Source organism: Tachypleus tridentatus, chromosome 9 (assembly GCF_004210375.1).
Source record: "Tachypleus tridentatus isolate NWPU-2018 chromosome 9, ASM421037v1, whole genome shotgun sequence".
NCBI lineage: Eukaryota > Metazoa > Arthropoda > Merostomata > Xiphosura > Limulidae > Tachypleus > Tachypleus tridentatus.
This window is the reverse complement of record NC_134833.1, coordinates 17,850,850-17,870,452: the sequence shown is the minus strand read 5'-3', so window position 1 is coordinate 17,870,452 and position 19,603 is coordinate 17,850,850. Positions and strand designations below refer to the sequence as shown.

The 19,603-nt window shown below is 36.3% G+C and overlaps 1 protein-coding gene across 5 annotated transcripts in view; it reads left to right on the top strand.

The window, feature by feature from the left end:
- Positions 1 to 102: 102 nt before the first annotated feature.
- Positions 103 to 19,603, top strand: part of LOC143224793 (uncharacterized) — an 87,793-nt gene continuing 68,292 nt past the window's right edge. Inside the window, exon 1 of one of the 5 annotated variants that reach the window (XM_076453096.1) lies at positions 103 to 1,331. The gene's annotated coding sequence lies outside the window, so the exon portion shown is untranslated. Of the gene's footprint in view, positions 1,332 to 1,921; positions 2,059 to 2,598; positions 10,548 to 11,267; positions 11,864 to 13,887; positions 14,575 to 19,603 lie in introns of those variants that run through there. The other 4 variants (XM_076453098.1, XM_076453101.1, XM_076453099.1 and 1 more) reach the window with 4 other exon arrangements.

Here is a 19,603-nt window from a genome sequence, read left to right as displayed (position 1 = left end):
CTGCATAGTTTCGTGTGTCAGTGACGTTCGTATCAGGTACTGAGAATGTGATTTTAACGACTTCTGAAAAACAGTAATCGATTCGTGCAATAACTTCACCTACAAGAATAATTTTTTCTCTACGTTGTTCAGCGGTCAGCTTTAAGGCTTCTAACTCTAATGTTTGTGGCTAGATTCCTGTAGTGGGCCTGCGCAGATAGCTTGTAGCGTAAATTATCTGTTAAACGAAAAAACAACAACAACAAACTTCTTGGGCTTGTGAACTTTTCTTGTGGTAATTATTGGCTGATTGTTTGTAGTTATATAGAAAGCTACACAAAAGGGCTATTTATAGTGTGCTTTTCACGGATATCGAAATCAAGTTTTTAGCACTATAATTCCGCGGGCTTACCGCTGTTCCACTAGAAGGGAGGGTTAGAAGTAAAACGAATCAAGTTAGCTGATGTGTTTGTTTCTTTTGAATTTTGCACATGGCTACACGAGAACTATCTGCGCTATCCGTCCTAAATTTTGCAGTGGAAGAGGGAAGGCAGCTAGTCATCACCGCCAACTCTTGGGCTAATCTTTTAATAACGAATAGTGGGATTGAGCGTCACATTATAACGCCATCACGGCTGAAAGGGCGAGCTAGTTTGGTGTGGTAGAGATTCGAACTCGCGACCCTCGGATTACGAGTCGAGTGCCTTAACCACCTGGCCATGCTGGGCCTAGCTGATGTCTGAAGTCATTTTGCAAGACGTAGAGGAAACCGAAATACTGTGATACATGCTATACACTCTTGGAAAAAGTTATATAGTTTCAACTATCTATATAATCTAATGTTAATTAACTTTAATCTTGTAACTATTGACCATCAGTTACTGTTTCAAGAGGCGGGTTTTTATTCCTTTTTCTTTTAATTCAAAAGAAATTTTTGTCATCCCCAACATTTGTAAATAATAATAATGCTCTTTTAACGATGAATGAAAGGATTTTAAGTACGATTCTGTTTAGTACGTCGTTTTGTCACCAGAGTACTACAGCGTTGCCCGTTACGGTCAGAATTTACGTTTACTGGTTAAAGAGTGGTTGTGTACCAGCAGCTGACCCTGGAAACACGCTATTGGTTTGTTGGCTCTGCCTGCTGCTCTCCTAGAATCAGTATGTAGAGAAATCCACGTGCGTAAGCTCCTGAAATTAGACACAGTCTCTCGTGCTTTTAAGATCGATTTTATACACACGAAAACGGAGATAGTACGTAATAGATAATTTTAATATTAGCTACTTAAGACCTCACTATCAATTAAACTGAGAAAAGTAAGCGACACACACAAAAATTGGCTCTAATCAAGGTAAGAGTCCTTTTCTGATTTGTATCTGTGACGAAAACGACCAGGAATTAAAACCTAACGACGTAAAAACAAACGTTCAAGAAAGAAGTAAAAATAAATGTATTGGTTTAAACAACCAAGTTCCTGAACTGAGCACAAGGAAAATGTATTCAGCTTAAAAGCGGATAAAATGTTTTTGTTTTTTTAAATAGTTTTTGATATATTTGTCAGTGTTTTTAAGGAGGGGCTGTTTTAGCTCCCTCTGTCTTCCTAGTACTTTATAACATAGTTTATTCTTAGAATTGTCCTTCACTATATAGGAAACAAATGATACTACTTGTTTAAAATAACTTGTCTGTCCCTTCCAATAAACTGAAAGCATTTGATATTTCTTTTAATCCACGAAATTAAAGCTTATAATACTGAAATTGTGCTTACAGCGGCGACAGCGCAGATAGCCTATCGTACAGTTTTTCGCTTCATGCCAAACAAACATTAATATCATAATTTTAAAGTATCACAGTAGTTCATGCTTTTAATTACGTCATTTAAATATATTTTCTTTATACCATGTTCATGCACTTCATAACTTCGATATAAAATGAGTTAGACGTTATATCAAACTCACCAGGAATGATTTCTTGGGGTCACAACAAATAACGAAAATACGTTCACATTAGCAGTCCATATACCAGACGTGGAAAACTTTGATCATAGAAGGGAAGACGTTAACACTAAGTGTTCAGAGGTACACTTCTTCATCATGTCTTCTTCAGTTTCATATGTTTTAAAAAGTGGTTTAACTACAGACAGCTTATGATCATTTCTGTACATTTTCTCTGAAATGTAAACTGTAATTATTCCAATCAAATATTTATCAGAAATAGAGGTACGTCAACTGATAGAGATAGTCAGTTGTTGTTTATCTTCGCCTTTTAAACCAGCATGGCCAAGGGAGTATAGGCAATTCCAATATTCGTTGGTAAAAGAGTAATCTAAGAGTTGGCGGTGGGTGGCAAAGAACACCTGCCTTCTCTCTAGTCTATCACTGCTAAGTTAGGGACGGCTAGCGTAGATAGCCCTCGTGTAGGTCCACGCTAACTTCCTTACAAACCGAACACCTTTTATTCCTGACGACATGACCTGATACTTGTAATACATATTCATTAACAATAACTAGTCCTACTTTACTGCAATTTTTAAGACACAACTGAGTGATTTGTTTTCTTCTGGAATTGTTCTTTGACTAACCTTTGCTCCCCTCCCCGAGTAGCACAGCAGAACGTCTAATGGAAACGATCAGACTAGTTTCTGAGAAACAAAAAAAAAATCGTAGGTCCGTCATCGCCAGCTGGTTAAGGCGCTCGACTCGTAATCTCTGAGGGTCACGGTTTCAAACCTCGTTACATCAAACATGATCGCCCTTTCAGCCGTGGGGGCGTTATAATATTGTGTTCAATCCCACTATTCGTCGGTAAAAGAATAGCCCAAGAGTTGGTGGCGATGACTAGCTGCCTTACATTGCTAAATTAGAGTCGGCTAGCGCACGTAACCTTCGTGTAGTTTTGCGCAAAAATTCAAAACAAATCGTTGAAGGATATACAATGGAACCCCTCTAAAGCAACCACCCTTTGGACTGAGACAAACTGGTCTGATTAGTGGGTTCCACTGTACAAGACCAATCGTAGAATATGTATGCCTAGCATGGTTAAATATAGCACCTAAACACCTACATAAAATACAGTCAGTGTAAAATTCAATACCTACTGCAGCATACACAGTCCCTCACAGTACATCGTCAAAGTGTATACACCAATACGCAAATATACAAACCAGAGCAGATGGATACTTGTTTAATTCTCTAATTTACTTCTAGAAAAATGGCAAAACATTACCTATTCGATGGGTGTGATTGTTACTACACACATGGTGAAAGTGGACCTAAATAACTCTCATGTTAATATTTGTTTTAGAAATAAATATCTCATAAGGCCACCTGTTACTAGACTATAAAACCTACACAAGTTTTGAGCTAATATGTTAACATTTAAGATTTTTGTTTGTTTTAATGAGAAGAATGTTGTGTTAGTCAATAACTGGTGAAATATGTTGATTGTATACACTGAACTGTTCGTTTAATTGAAAGACGTATCAACACAGAATATCAGAGACGATATCCACAACACTTGAATGCTAATGAGGATACATACATGATCATGAAGGGTGTCGAAGCAAGTTCGGATTACTCCGACCCTCGTGTAACATCAGCATTCAATAGGAAACAAATCTACAAGATTAAAAGACCCTACAATAGGATGGGGTTAAATACTATGCTTTAACTTTATTTGGTTCAGAATGATCAAAATCACACCCAATGAACCTCGAGTGATATTAAACCTCAATAAAATATATTTCGATTCCCGTAATTAATTTTGAGAAAGGTAGTTTTATCGTTAGGCCCGGTATGGCCAGGTGGTTAAGGCACTCGACTCGTAACCTAAGGGTCGCGAGTTTGAATCCCCGTCACACCAAACATGTTCGCCCTTTCAGCCGTGGGGACGTTATATGTGACAGTCAATCCCACTATTCGTTGGTAAAAGAGTAGCCCAGGAGGTGGCGGTGATGACTAGCTGCCTTCCCTCCAGTCTTACACTGCAAAATTAGGGACGGCTAGCGCAGATAACCCTTGTATAGCTTTGCGCGAAATTCAAAACAAACCAAACCAATTTTATTGAGTCGACTGTCAGGCATAACAAATTGTTTCTTGGACTCGAAAGAAATATTATCAACCCCGACAAAGATAAGGCTCTTAAATAGGTGTGAAACTCCTCTTACGCAGCTGGTTGTTACTATTGTCTTGAATCTAGTTCCGTTATTGTCTCTGTGATCACTGAAAGCTTCTTTGTGAAAATGGGGCCGCGTACCGCTGGCTTTGTATGGTAGGTTAATGATGCAAAACGTGTCTTAATGGCTGCCTTTCGTTCGCCAGATGTTTTTAGCTTCACCTGTTCGTCTTTTGTGCGCTATTATTTGCTCCAGTTACTGAATAGTCACCATTAAAGGTTAACAAATTTTTTCTCTTTAATTTTTGCCTTTGAAAAGTTATGAAAGTAAAACTTTTTTTTTTTTGTCTCACATCTCTAAATTATGTTTTCGTTAAATTTGAACTATAGGATGAGACGGAGAAAAGTTGAAACTAAATAAAATATTAATATTATAATGACATTAATCAAATGCGTACATTTGAAAGACAAATAATAAAACATATCAAAGGTAAGTCATCACGCATCGTTTAGATCTTTTTTATATAACTATATTTTGTTAATTGAGATTTATAATAGACTTTGAGGTTAAGCCTTTCTCAAATCTAAATATTACAAATATAGAGTTACCTTTACCAAACGAGACTAAGATATCTATGTAATGTGCTAACACTAAAGTTAGAAATGATTTATTAATTTTATAGTGAAAGGGAAGTGCTCCACCTCTTTATGATTGTAGCTGAAAACCATTTTATCAGTCTTACGTAATCGAAACAAGAAATCTAATAATATTGTGTCATCGAATCCCCGCAAGTTTCAGTTTTAATAATGATAATGGATCGAACGAAAATTACGACCATTGACAGTCGGAAGGCTTATAAGAATATGTCGTGCCTAATTTTCTTATTTGAAGGTAAAACGTAATGTTATAACAAAATATTCTACTGTTATGTATATATACGTTTAATACCGCATTACACAGTTCCAGGTGTTGTTTTATTTGTTTCTTTTCGTTTCTCAAATACTCATGGATGTGAAAGACAAAAATCCGAAAATAATCAAAATTTTCTATACAAATCAGAGGAAAAAGTGTGGGATATCTTACAAAGTACGTGATCGAAATACTTTAGAATCCACTTGAGATTTTTATTTCGAGAATATACGATTGAGGGTATAAACATTTATGGTTGATATCTGTACGACTTTCTGTCTCGTGCACAAAATTTATCTATAAAAAATCTTATATCATTTAGATACAATCAATATTAAATGTACGTTTGGTAGAGTTTTTTTTTCTCTCTCTCTCCTTTCTTTTTCACGTGCGTTTAAACCTAGATTCAAATGAACCTTGTTACGTTAGGGTTAACCTTGAAGCATTCCAAGAACAGTGATAAAGCGATAACTATACTAACGGTCTCGTCGTCATGGTTACTTTATGTTTACGTTCGTTCTGGACAGCCATGTTTAAAAACGACGTTGTTCATAATTCTATTAATTAAAGCTGTTAATTCAGGTAACGATTTGTAGTTAAAATCCCATGTTTGTTTCATGTGGCAGGAATATTGGCACAAGTTTACAGCTACAGTTCCTTGTTTAGTTCATGTGGCAGGAATATTGGCAGTTTTACAACTACAGTTCCTTGTTTAGTTCATGTGGCAGGAATATTGGCAGTTTTACAACTACAGTTCCTTGTTTAGTTCGTGTGGCAAAAATATTGGCACAGTTTTACAGCTACAGTTCCTTGTTTAGTTCGTGTGGCAAAAATATTGGCACAGTTTTACAGCTACAGTTCCTTGTTTAGTTATTGTGGCAGGAATACTGGCAGAATTTTACACTTACAGTTCTTTGTTCAGTTCATGTGGCAGGAATATTGGCAGAATTTTACAGTTACAGCAACATATATAATACAAATGGCAGGAACACTACCAGTATCTTATAATTCAAACTGCTTGTGCCACGCATGTGATAGGAATGACGGTAGGTTTTCATACAGGTTGTCATAATCAGTAATTAATGTAATAAAAAACACAACAAAATAATTCGAGAAAAGCAAAAAAACTAACAAGTAGTTCTGATGCTGAGTTCAAAGATCAACTGACGTCAACACCGGTATCAAATAGACATATTTCGCAAGTATAATTAACATGAGTTTTTCGGGTATCTCATGACACGTACCTGTAGCTCGTCGAAAAGGAAAATCCAGTGATAAACTTTGGGGCAATTATTGTTAAGCATTGGACTAAAAAATATTCATTTTATTAATAAAACGGTTAACTTAATAGTAGCAGAACACTATTTCGAAGTGAAAAAAAAAAAAAAGGTTTTATAAGATAGACGCATAAGGCAATTATTCTATGTTTTTCCCCGAAAATAAGTACATTTATAAAATACAATAAAAAAATCTCTATACTTTAAAAATGATCGCTATAAAAATATATAAGGGTCCAATAAATCCCATATTATTCGATCACATTTGTTTTAGCCCTCAAGTAGCACAGTGGCATTTCTATGGACTTATTCATGGTGGACAGATCAAAGATAGATATTGTGTAGCTTTACGCTTAACTTGATACAAAACATTTGTTTTAAATTTAACTGTATAGTTTTTTGTGGAAAAAAAAAAGCTGTCTAAAATGAAATATTTTAATCAGCCCAGATAAACTTCTTACTAATTATAATACGAATTAGGAAGATATTCAGTTTCATGACGCTGATGACAACATAGGAGTTTCTCTAATGTGCCTAAATAACTCCAGGTACAAAGATACTTTGGAACTTCATAAACGACCTCGCGCTCTTTCACAAATAAACGTACACTTATACACAAAAGAGCACAAATGTCATTTACGTACGTGATCTAAGTTTCGCCAAATGTGTGAGCAAACAGCTGGTTCTCGTGTATGTGGGCAGCGAAGGCGCCGACAAAATTAGTAACGCCAGTCGCTCTTCTTACGAAAAGGAATTTAAACCAAACGGAATTATTAAACAACAGTCTCGCCTATACGACCGTCTCAGTCACATTAGTCTATACGCTATTTGTTTCTATTCGAACTAAACCACAATAGCCCACCTGCTGTGTCCACTGCGGGGACTGTTTGTTTTTATATTTTGGCGCAGAGCTACACGAGGGCTATCTGCTCCACCCGTACCTAATTTAGCAGTGTAAGACTAGAGGGAAGGCAACTAATCATCACCACCCACCGCCAATTCTTGGGCTACTCTTTTACCAACGAAGTGGGACTGAGTGTAACATTATAATACCCCCACGGCTGAAAAGGCAAACATGTTTGGTGCGACGGAAATTCGAACCCGCGACCCTCAGATTACGAGTCGAATGCCTTAACCTACCTGGCCATGCCAGGCCTCCACCACGGGGAATCGGACCCCTAATTCTAGCGGTGTAAGCCCATAAACCTACCAATGTCCCATCGGAGAGCCGCTTTTGTATGTTTGGTAATTAACAAAAGTAAGAGTAATTTAAGTTTTTACATATATTTCAAAATATGTAATTTATAGTTTTTTAAAAATATTTTAACAAGGTCTTACTTTTTACTTTTCTTGCTCATTAAAATATTTCCAGAAAAGCGTTTCAGATTCTTTATATATGCGTGTGTAATTTAATATGTGATTCATACTGCATGTAGTTTATTAATTTGTTTTTCTACGAGCTATCAAAAGAGGCCCCCCTCCCAGTAAGTACCCATCAGGAAAGTAGTGGCCTGAGCACTATATGTGGAAAGTTTTATCAAATGAGCTATAATAGCCCCCCAGTGGCTCAGCGGTATGTCTGCGGATTTACAATGCTAAAAATCGGGTTTCGATACCTGTGGTGGGCAGAGCACAGATAGCCCATTGAGTAGCTTTATGCTTAATTTAAAACAACAACAGCCCCCACCTTAGTTTTTGGATAAGTCCGATGTTATCTTAATATTTTACATTTAATGCAAAAAAGTAATAACTTAGTACAAATAACAAACAAAAACATCTCCTGGAAGTAAGTGGACAAAAACGAAAAACAAAAGTGATCTTTATTCTATAAAGAAACTAACATGTGGAATGAAGACAAGCTGCACAGCCAACACTTAATAAAGAATTTTTCAGAAAATTTTGAGTTCCAAAAGTGTTACTGTTGGCTACGTATTTTTTGTTTCGAACATCACTTCTCAGTGGCACAGCGGGTATGTCTGTAGACTTATCATTTCGATACCATACCCGTGGTGGGCAAAGCACAAATTGTGTAGCTTTGAGATCAGCTAACACCAATCATACCAAACTTCTCAAAAGTGGATAAACACAAGACTAAACTTTGTGATATATGTAAGTTGATCAGTCTGAGATGTCACGTTTTGGTTCCAGATAAGAAAATTACAGGTTTTAGGTGAAGTAGAATATAACATTTCTACCTTCTGACATATAAAATAGAAGGAAATTTATTGCACAGCAACAACAGTTCTTACTTGAAACTGTCTTAAAGTTACTATTTTTAAGATGTTGTACTCCTGAGTATTTTCAAATATCTTACGAGATAAATATCTTTGAAAGACCAGTACACCCTACCTTACCTCAAACGGAGGTCTCCTCTGGGGCTGTCATGAAGTGTTTCAGGTCTCCTTGTATGTGTGTTATGACTAATTTTATTTGTTCACAGTTTTCCTCACTTATTTCCTTTCTTTCTAATGTGGAATAAATCCAAAGATTTAAATTTTATAGCTCTTATTAAAACAATGAGTACACTTAGATAAAACACCTTCACTTAAAAAGTCATCTCAGTTCCTAATGTGAAAGTAACAGATTAGACAGTTTACCAGAAAGGTTAGATTATAGTACTCTTTTTTATTTGTGGTTTCTTTTTGTTGAATTCTAAAATAATCTTATTGAAATCATACAAAATCGCGTGAAACATAAGTTTAGTTTATCTTGACTTGTTTTGTGATTTGTTAGTCAGATTTTTGGCGGGACTTGTTCCTTCATTTTTGATGTTCCTCAAAGGCCTTTTTTCAATTTTTGGTCACGCTTCTGGGTTCGTAACTTTCAAGTTTCTGATATTTGTTCCTTCATCTTTTAACTGTTGTCAGACTATTATTTATTTATTTTCTTCAGTCTCTTTCTCTCACTCTTTCAATTCAACATCTCTTTCTCTCGTCTTTATCTTTGGAAATTTGAGTTTTTATGACACGTTTTTTAAAACGCTTACAATACGACTTTTCAAACATATCTTATTGTGTCTCACTCCAGACACCAAACCGACTCACCTGTCACTCTCCTCAAGCATCTGTAAGTCAATAGATTTAAAATTCTAAATCCTGGGTTCATTCGCTGCGGTTGACATGGTGATTAGCCTGGTGTGGTTTTTCTCTAAAACTAATAAACGTTTTCAATAATTATTTTTGAATAATCTTTATGAAATCTCACTCTTGACTTGAATTCTAAATGTGAGGACTTATAAGGCTAAAAATCCAGTTTTGACACTCGCGACTGAGTATCCTTATCTGTAACTTTGTGTATAACTACAAACAAACCTGGCCTGGCATGGCCAAGGGCGTAAGGCGTGCGACTCGTGATCCGAGGGTCGCGGGTTCGCGCCCGCGTCGCGCTAAACATGCTCGCCCTCCCAGCCGTGGGGGGTGTATAATGTGACGGTCAATCCCACTATTCGTTGGTAAAAGAGTAGCCCAAGAGTTGGCGGTGGGTGGTGATGACTAGCTGCCTTCCCTCTAGTCTTACACTGCTAAATTAGGGACGGCTAGCACAGATAGCCCTCGAGTAGCTTTGTGCGAAATCCCAAAACAAACAAACAAACAAACAAACCTATTTCACTAAGTGGTTACAATAACAAAAAGTTCCCTAACACATTAAGCCACTACCAACTTTACTAACATTCTCTAAAGCAGAAACTCCCAAACTGTGGTCCATGGAAATGTTTCACAATTAGGGAAAGGAAGTAAGAATCTGTAAAACCCGAAGTAAATCAGGCACCTGAGACAAAACGACTAGGAGCAGTTTAAATAGAAATAATACATGTAACTTAAATAGAAAATTCCGAAGTTCTACGTTATATTTTTTTGAGTAAAAAATGGAAAAATAAGTCGCCCAGTTGGAAGTTTTCACACATTGTAAAATAAAGACCAGTCGATTGGTTTCTCCCTAAACAAAAAATCACAGCTTGCTGGAACAAGTTTTCGACGGAACATTAATTAATATCAGAGTCTAAAAGGTATTCCACCATTAGTGTTTTGGACTGAGAGAACTGGAGAGGGTCCAAAACCTGGAGACAAAACAGTTTTACGATACCATTTTCTATTATGTACCTCTGCAAGGTGGATTTGTTCACCATTTGCATCCTCGAAAATAAATAAAGATGCAGAAGAGATGCTAAATCTGGCAGGAAGTTGAAGACGATGATGTTTTTCATCACATTAAAGGACGTTCAGACATTTTGGACTTGATGGACGTTTTTAGACCTATCTTATTTTGTGTTTGTATGATTTTTGTACTCCTGTTTGTATTTATTGTGTGTATATATACTTATGCCTATGTATATACCTTCAGACTGTGAGTCTCTAAATGGTCCTACTGTTTTGGTATTGGCGTCTCTATGTATATAAAAAGTGTATGCACATATAGCTGAAACAATATTAATCTGTCAGTTCTTGACGACGAGAGAAATACACTTGAAATAAAAATGTATCTCAGAACGGCTGGTATGGGTATTAATACTTTTATTGATAAGGAGAGAACAACGTTTCGACCTTCCTAGGTCATATTCAGGTTAATACCCATACCAGCCTTTCTGCGATACATTTTTAATCTATCAGTGGTTGTGATTGCAGGTTTATTTAGTGTGAAATTGTATAACTTGTATTAAAATTAAAACAAGCTCATTAGGTTTTTGTTGTTTATTTTATATTATTTCGCGCTAAGCAAGAGCTACGTGTTCGTAGCCACCTCTAATTTTAAATTGGTAGACTATAAGGAAAGCAATCAGTCATCATAAAGTCTACTCTTGTAGAACTGAAGAGTTGGATTTGACAGCCATTCTTACAAACGCAACCACAGCCTCAAAGCGTGTGTGTGTGTTTTCTTATAGCAAAGCCACATCGGGCTATCTGCTGAGCCCACCGAGGGGGAATCGAACCCCTGATTTTAGCGTTGTAAATCCGTAGACTTACCGCTGTACTAGCGGGGGAAGGGGGGCAGCTTCAAAGCATAGAACGTGTTTTTGAGGCAGTAGAACACAAACCAACAACCACTAAGCGTAGCTTTGTCTTTAAGGTTGCGTGTTCGATCCCAGTAGCGAGTACAACACAGTTTTGTACAGTCTTGCTGTTAAAAATAAACAAACAACTTCGAGTACACTCAAGGTCCCAAAATGCGGAACGAGTTTTTACAACAATAGGAAACAAACCACGAATTCTCGAATTTAACATCCTGGGCACGTTAAAAAACTGGGCCACACAGACTTAAGTTTTGTTGCAGGTAGTTATTGCCAGAGGCGTGTTTACGTTTAGAATGGATGAACCTGAACTTTCATAGAATGTCTCTGAATTAGAAGCCTTAAGATAAAAAAGAAACTTCGCCACACAACCTGAGTGGGTTTAAACCAGTTTTACCTGATCATTATCTTCAAGGTTGTTTCTTTCTCTTGAAGATTATTACCCCTTGAATATTTTGCAAGGCAAGAAACGTAAACCTAAGTCCTTAGAAGAACATGCACACATATAATGGTCTAAATTTAGTCTTCCACGTGTTATTAGCAGAAATAATCAGACGTTAGAAACAATTATCCCGAAGGTGAGTTACTTCGTGGTACAGAGTTTGATGAATTGTGATTCTGACGTGACAATTTTACATGCGCATGTGCAGACTGTTCAAGAGATGGAGCCTTTGTCGAACTCAGTGAAGGAAAGGCAAAGAACAAAAACACAACAACGGAAGTAATAACACTTACCTGGATGTGAACTGACTCTTATAGTTTATTTAGGGGATTAATTTCCTGTTTATTAGTGGTAGAGAAACAACAGAAGGCCAGAAGGACATTGGACTCACTTAAAAGATGTTTCACTGCGAGGTCTTTGACTTTTGTGCTCTAAAAGAAAGAATCACTAGCAATACTTATTCTAATTTTCTTTTTGAAAGACAGGTGATTAAGGCACTCGACTCGTAATATGAGGGTCGCGGGTTCGAAACCCCGTCACACCTAACATATTCTCCCTTTTAGTCGTGGGGGCGTTATAATGTGACGGTGAATCCCACTATTCGTTGGTAAAAGAGTAACCCAAGAGTTGGTGGTGAGTGGTGATGACTAGCTGCCTTCCTCTAGCCTTACACTGTTAAATTAGGAACGGCTAGCGCAGATAGCCCTCGTGTAGCTTCGCGCGAAATTTAAAACAAATCAAACCCTGGCTGACTCTGTTGAAATTATTTGATATTTATTAACTCACCAGGTTTATTTATCTCTGCTGTATTCTTTTTTTTTTTTATAATCAGGCTTTTATTAGAAGGATTTAATTTTATAAAGTGTTTTTCTTTCTTTTTTTCTTGATTTCTGTTGGTTTGACTGCTTGTTTTATTTTTCGGTTGTCTTACTATGTAATGGGACGGAATTTTTTTCGCCTTTTAGAAATTTTGGTAAATGTAAAATAATATGGATTTCAATATTTTTTTTACCTTTTTGAGCTGTTTTTACTTATCATAACTTGTCTTTGTAGGATAATGGTATGTGTATAGATTTAAAATGCTAAAATCCGAGGTTCGGCTCCCACTGTGGACCTACCGAATACGCATTTGTTCTAAACCAAACAAAATTAATTTTTCGGTTGTGAAAGTTAACAAGATGTTTATCAACATTTAACAACCAATAATTTTCTCTCTTGACGAAAGAAAAAAAAAATTCAGTGTTTGATCTATTTTTCTTTAATCTGCGACAGACCAAATATGGTCTGACATCAATAAGACTTGATCTTTGTTTAGTTTTGGTTCTGGCCTAAGGGTGATAAAAAGTGGGATTTCTCGAAATTAGCCTAACACACATTGACAGACAACAGGGAAAGCTTGTTTTGTTTGAATTTTGTGCAAAGTAACACGAGGGCTACCTGATGTAGTCGTCTCTAAGCTAACAGTGATAGACTTGACGGAAGGTAGTTAGTTAACACCACCCACCGCTAACTTTTGGGCTATTCTTTTCCTAACGAATAGTGGAATTGACCATCACATTAAAACGTTCCCACTGCTGAAATGACGAATATGTTCGGTGAAAGGAATTCGAATCCGTGAGCCTCAAAGGGAAGACGATTAGCAAGCAGCATCCACCGCCAACTTTTGGGCTACTTTAATCAAGTAGTAGGATTTTGAGCATCGTTTCTAAAACTCACCAACGATCAAAAGTGCAGAAAATGATTGATTTATTTCTTTGTTTCGGAAACGAACGCAAATCATGAAATATCTGGCACACTAACTACTAGGCAACGCCTGGATCACAAAAGTAATTGATAAATTATATCTAATAATGGTGATAAATTAATTCGTGACGACAAGGATGGCGGCTGCATTATAATATTGTGTGAAGCAGTGATACAGTCAACACGAAATTACAAACACGCTTAAAATTAAAATAGATTAATAGGACATTACCTTGAAAAACAGATTTTGTAAATGTTAAACAACAAATAATATAGTATTACTTTAAGAACATTTTAGCTGATGAAATAAATATTCTTAATGTCTAATAATAATGATAATATATGTTAGCAATCATTAACATCTTTTGTTCATTTAAAAATATGTTATTCTAATATTTTTACAAATTACTAAACATCAGTTGTTAGAATATTTATTTTAAACTAGGATGACAGCAGACATGTTGTAGTGAAAGTGCTTTTAACGATTTTCTGTGTCTGTTGGAATTATTTTGCGGTTAAATGATCACATCGACTTTCTTAACAAAGCACGTCCACATCAACAGTGGGTTTGATGATTTTCACTGTGATATGATATGTCCAGCTTATGTCTCTTTGGTTAACTTGTATTCAGGACTACTGATGAGAAGTTGAATTATCTGAAGCTAGTACAACCCAGTAAAAAAACCGTTGATCAAAACGTTGGTTGGAATGGTTCTTCCATGAACTTAGACTTCGAGATTTAAACAGAATATTATTACATTCTTGACAGTAAGTGCCAGAAGTTCTGTGAAGATGATGTTCTTGCTTTTTTAAAGCAAAGTCATGTGGAGCTGTGTGCTGTGTCAACCACCAGGACTCGAACCCCGTATTTAAAGGGTGTAAATCCCTAGAGTTACCTCTGTTCCACCGAGAGAATCGTGAGAAGGTGTGTGTTTTGTTATAGCAAAACAACATCCGGCTATCTCCTAAGTCCACCGAGGGGAATCGAACCCCTGATTTTAGCGTTGTAAATCCGCAGACTTACCACTGTACCAGGGAGGAACTCAGTAAGAAGGAAATATTCTAAAATCTTTCTGTTACACTGTACGTGTAATTTGTCAACATGTAAGTTGTCATTTCTCCATAATTATTTGCATTAACTATGTTCGATAGAACGTTTTTGTTAACTGTGCCTTATTTTGTGTTTTGCTCCAGTGGCTCAGTGGCAAGTGAAGAGGTCATTAAACATCGACTTTCGAAACTTGCGGTGAGCGTAGTAACGTTAGCTCATTATGTTCCTTTGTGGTTAAAAATAAATAAACAAAGACATTGGATGCACACACTTTTACCTCAATCATGCCATAAGAGTAAGCGTTTAATCTCACTTTTAAGTCTAACTTTTTAAAGGAATACAACACATTAAGATCCCCTTTCAACGTAAATGTATGTATATTGGGGAATTGTAGTTAAATAAGTTTTTAGACCATGGGTGTACTTGTCTTCATCTCCTTGAATACGTCTAGTTACGTACCCCTCCTTTGTTGATTTAATATGAATTCCAAACAGAGCGAGCTACCTGCTAAGAACAGAAGTATTATTTCGATATCAACCCTTTTTAACGTTTCAAGTATCAAACTACAAATTATGGTGTTATAAGTCATCTAGCTGAGCAACTTTCAACAAAACTGATGTTTTTAGACTTTATATTTAGTTCGATTACAAACGTTAATGTTCTTCAAATAAACGAATTTATATCCTTTCATCCATCTAATCTACACTTATGTAAACTGGTTTCCAAAATTCACCTTCACGGATGACTATCCGAAACGATAAGGTTTCGGTTACTAAATGCGTGAAAGGACCAACGAAAACATACGTTAATTTACATATTATGGAAAATAACTGAAGAAGGTGGAAAAACACTGACGTGTACGAACGACCCACCAATCATCTAAATGGACTCTGGTTAGCCAATATAATTTATCTTATTTTCTAATTCAGCAATTTATTTAATGCATTTCTTTCAGGTTGTGTGTTAATTCAACATAAGTTGGATTTATTTATTTATTTTAATCTTACAACTAAGCCAACAAGAAACCCGGATTTAGTTTTTGGCATTTAACAAATTGGATAATTTTGCATGAACTGAGGCATAACTTATTCGGTGGACTCAGCAGATAGCCTGATGTGGCTTTGCTATAAGAAAACACACACGCATAACTTACCAGTGTATACCTTGAAGATACATTCTTGCACGCGCTGCTTATTACATAAGGGATGGCCCGGCATGGCCTAGCGCGTAAGGCGTGCGACTCGTAATCCGAGGGTCGCGGGTTCGCGCCCCCGTCGCGCTAAACATGCTCGCCCTCCCAGCCGTGGGGGTGTATAATGTGACGGTCAATCCCAATATTCGTTGGTAAAAGAGTAGCCCAAGAGTTGGCGGTGGGTGGTGATGACTAGCTGCCTTCCCTCTAGTCTTACACTGCTAAATTAGGGACGGCTAGCACAGATAGCCCTCGAGTAGCTTTGTGCGAAATTCCAAAACAAACAAACAAACAAACATAAGGGATAAAAATTTATCGTCTGCTTTGCTCAGTGATATTATTCCTATTTTTCTAAACCTAACCTTTTGAAATATATTTATATTGATAAAAAGGGTTTCAATTTTTACTTCAAAGACTGTTTTTATACTTTCTTTACTTTTCACATGACCAATTGTAATTTCCAACTTATATAAGCTGAGTTCACAAGTTCATATTATAAGTTCACAAACTTGTAATGGTAAAATTCTGGTTTTTATATTGATTCCTTATTATAATGAGGTCAAAAAATCTTTCACAATGTGTCACTCGTTGAAAAATTAGGTCGCTTGTTTAGTGTAAAAGGAAGCTTCGTTGTTTGTTTGTTTGTTTTAATTTCGCGCAAAATTACACGACAGATACCTGTGCTAGCTGCCCCAAACTTAGCAGTGTAAGACTAGAGGGAAGGCAGATAGTCATCACCACCCACCACCAACTCTTTGGTTACTCTTTTACCAAAAAATAGTGGGACTGACCGTCACATTATAACACTTCCATCGCTAAAAGAACGAGCATGTTTGGTGTAAGGGAATTCGAACCCGCGACCCGAGTCGAGCCTTTAACCATCTGGCCATGCCTTGTAAAATAATTGTTTTGCTCTTTACGTTGGCATTAGTTAATAATGTCCCACTTAACCACCTGGCCACGCTGGGCCTCACTTTTGGTCATACGCCAAGCCTTGTAAAATAATTGTTTTGCTCTTTACGTTGGCATTAGTTAATAAAGTACAGCCGTAAGTATACGTACTTACAACGCTGAAATCAGGAGGAGTTCGATTCTCCTCAGTGACGTAGCAAATAGCCCGCTGTGGCTTTGTTATAAGAAAACACATACTACTCAAAATATTCTCACACAAAACACTGCTTCAACTTCTTGGCCTATTCAGGGCCGTGTCTTTGAATATAATGTGAGTAGCATTTAGTGTAATTTTAAATTATTCGCCTAATTTGGTTACACACATTTGCAAACGTTTCATACCATAGTATTTCGCTTCGTTTGGTCGTCTATGATCACAAATAATTCCGAAATCAAATTACACTTGTTCACTACATATATTCATTCATAAATATTCGTGTATTTATCCACGAAATACCCTTTTTTGTATAGAACGATGATATATTAATCTTAGTAAAAAACATTCTAATGTCTAGTGCAGGTGGTCTTATTTCTAATCGAAATTTAATGGTAACTTAACCCTATCGTTATCATGAATAATAAAGCGACCTATTTCTGTTAACAAATCGTTTTTGTATGAACTATTTACATTTTTAAAGTAGCGGAATAAGCAATTTATCAGTTTGCCTATGAATGGAAATAAATTTTGATAATTATGTAAAAAATTATTGTGTTTCTGATCCTGTGAAAGCTGTGGTTAGTGTTAAATGTTGTATTATCTTTAAGATTTATCGTTGCTACATTTAACCACGCTGTATATTCTATAACTAGTCTGGTATATTATTTATAAATTTTAAAAATATTTTTTATTAATGCTCTTATCTTTTTACCTGTTAATCTCTTCCAATTGTTTGTTCTTTCAATCACTTTTATCGTAATTTCAGATATATGTTTTCTTTAAGTTAGATTTAACCACACACACGGTATTAGGCCTAAAACTTTTGCTGACGAACTGGTATCAGTAAGTGGATCCCTCTTATAGGAGGGTTTCTGTGTAAGTTAAGTGAATTTGCGAATAATATTAATTTTGTTTTCGATATATTAATGTTGATTCTATATTTCTAACATTATTCCATTGTTTGATTTAAAACTGATTGTAAGTTGTTTGATGCTCTTGTGGGTGTGGTTGAGCTTTTATGGACAACTACATCATCAACAAACTGTGAAACTGAATTACAAATAGTATCATTTAAGTTCTATCGTTGATTGAGTTCTGTCGGTTTATTTGCCAAAAATAATAACAAGTCTATTCCACGTAACGATGATAAATTACTTCATTCTTTCAGTAAATGTTTTCTGTAGCTCCGTCCATTAGTAGGCCAAACTTTTGTAAGTCACTTTTTCAGCATAAATTATAATAGTTACATTAGGCCCAGTACACTAATAACATTTACCACAAAATTTCATGGTTGATAACAAACCGCAGTAACTTAGTAACTCACTTGTGAGATAACGATAAGTACACATACTTACAACTCTAAAGTCAGGGGTTCGATTTCCGAGGGAAGGCACAACAGATGTGGTTTTCCTATAAACAACGACTTACTTATTGACTAATATTGGCGGGCCCCAGCATGGCCAAGTGGTTAAGGCACTCGACTCGTAATCCGAGAGTCGCGAGTTCGAATCCCAGTCGCACCAAACATGCTCGCCATTTTAGCCGTGGGGGCATTATTATGTGACGGCCAATCCCACTATTCGTTGGTAAAAGAGTAGCTCAAGAGTTGGCGGTGGGTGGTGATGACAAGCTGATTTTCCTCTACTCTAAATAAGGGACAACTATCGCAGATAGCCCTCGTGTAGCTTTGGGCGAAATTCAAAACAAACCAAACTGACATTGATTTCGTATTTGTATCGTACACTTATTTTCACATGGTGCCAAATGTGATCAGATTTTTGGGGTCATCGTAATTACGAGCTCTCTCTGGCAAACATTTCAATTAAAAACATTAACAATTTTGTTTACAACATTATCATAAGGTTGAGAATTGGAGAACTAGGGAGGTAAATTTGTTTGTTTATTGTATTTGTATGGTTATTAAATAACGTGCTAACGTATGAGTGTTCGCTGCTTCTTTAAGGTCAAGACCTATGGCCTGGCGGTTAGAGCGCTCAAGTCACAATCTTCGGGCCATAGTTTCGAATCCCTGTCACCAAACATGCTCGACCTTCCGATCATGTGTCCTTTATAATGTTACGATCAATCCTCACTATTGGTCGATAAAAACAGTAGTCCAAGTGTTGCGATGGCTGATGTTTACTGCCTACTTTCCTTCTGATCTATCACTGCTAAATTAGAGACAACTAGCCCATGCAGACCTCGTAGCTTTGCGCAAAATTTGAAACATATGAAACTAATTTCAATAGTTTTCAAGGGCTACGTAGTGTTTGTCTAAATTTTTTAGCATGTGGTTGACGTGGGTGTTGGTCCATCAGATATATTGCGATTATTCTGTAGATTAACAGAATTTCGGGAATTATTCAAAAACGATATTACCAATCGCCACTAAAGAAACAAGTGCACGTGCAATAAGTTGAATATTCTCGCCAACGACTACGTTATTTCATTTGCAAGATCATCAAAATGGATCATTACGTTGTGCAAAACGCAACGGTAGGGAAAAGTGCAAAATTATTAACTAAGCCTACTTTATTTTGTTCCATAAAATATGTCTTTTCCTATCATACTTCAGAATTATATATCAAATGAAATATTAAATAATAAAGCAAGTTTTTAAAAACAAAACACGACTGTAATTGTAGCAGAAAGCGTTTATGTGCACCTTTGTGACAGAAACATCTTACCAAGTGGTTTTATTGACTCATCACAGTATCTGTTGTTAAATATTTAGCTGATATTTTGTGCTATCAAGTAAGTTTATTATTATATTTATTTCCAT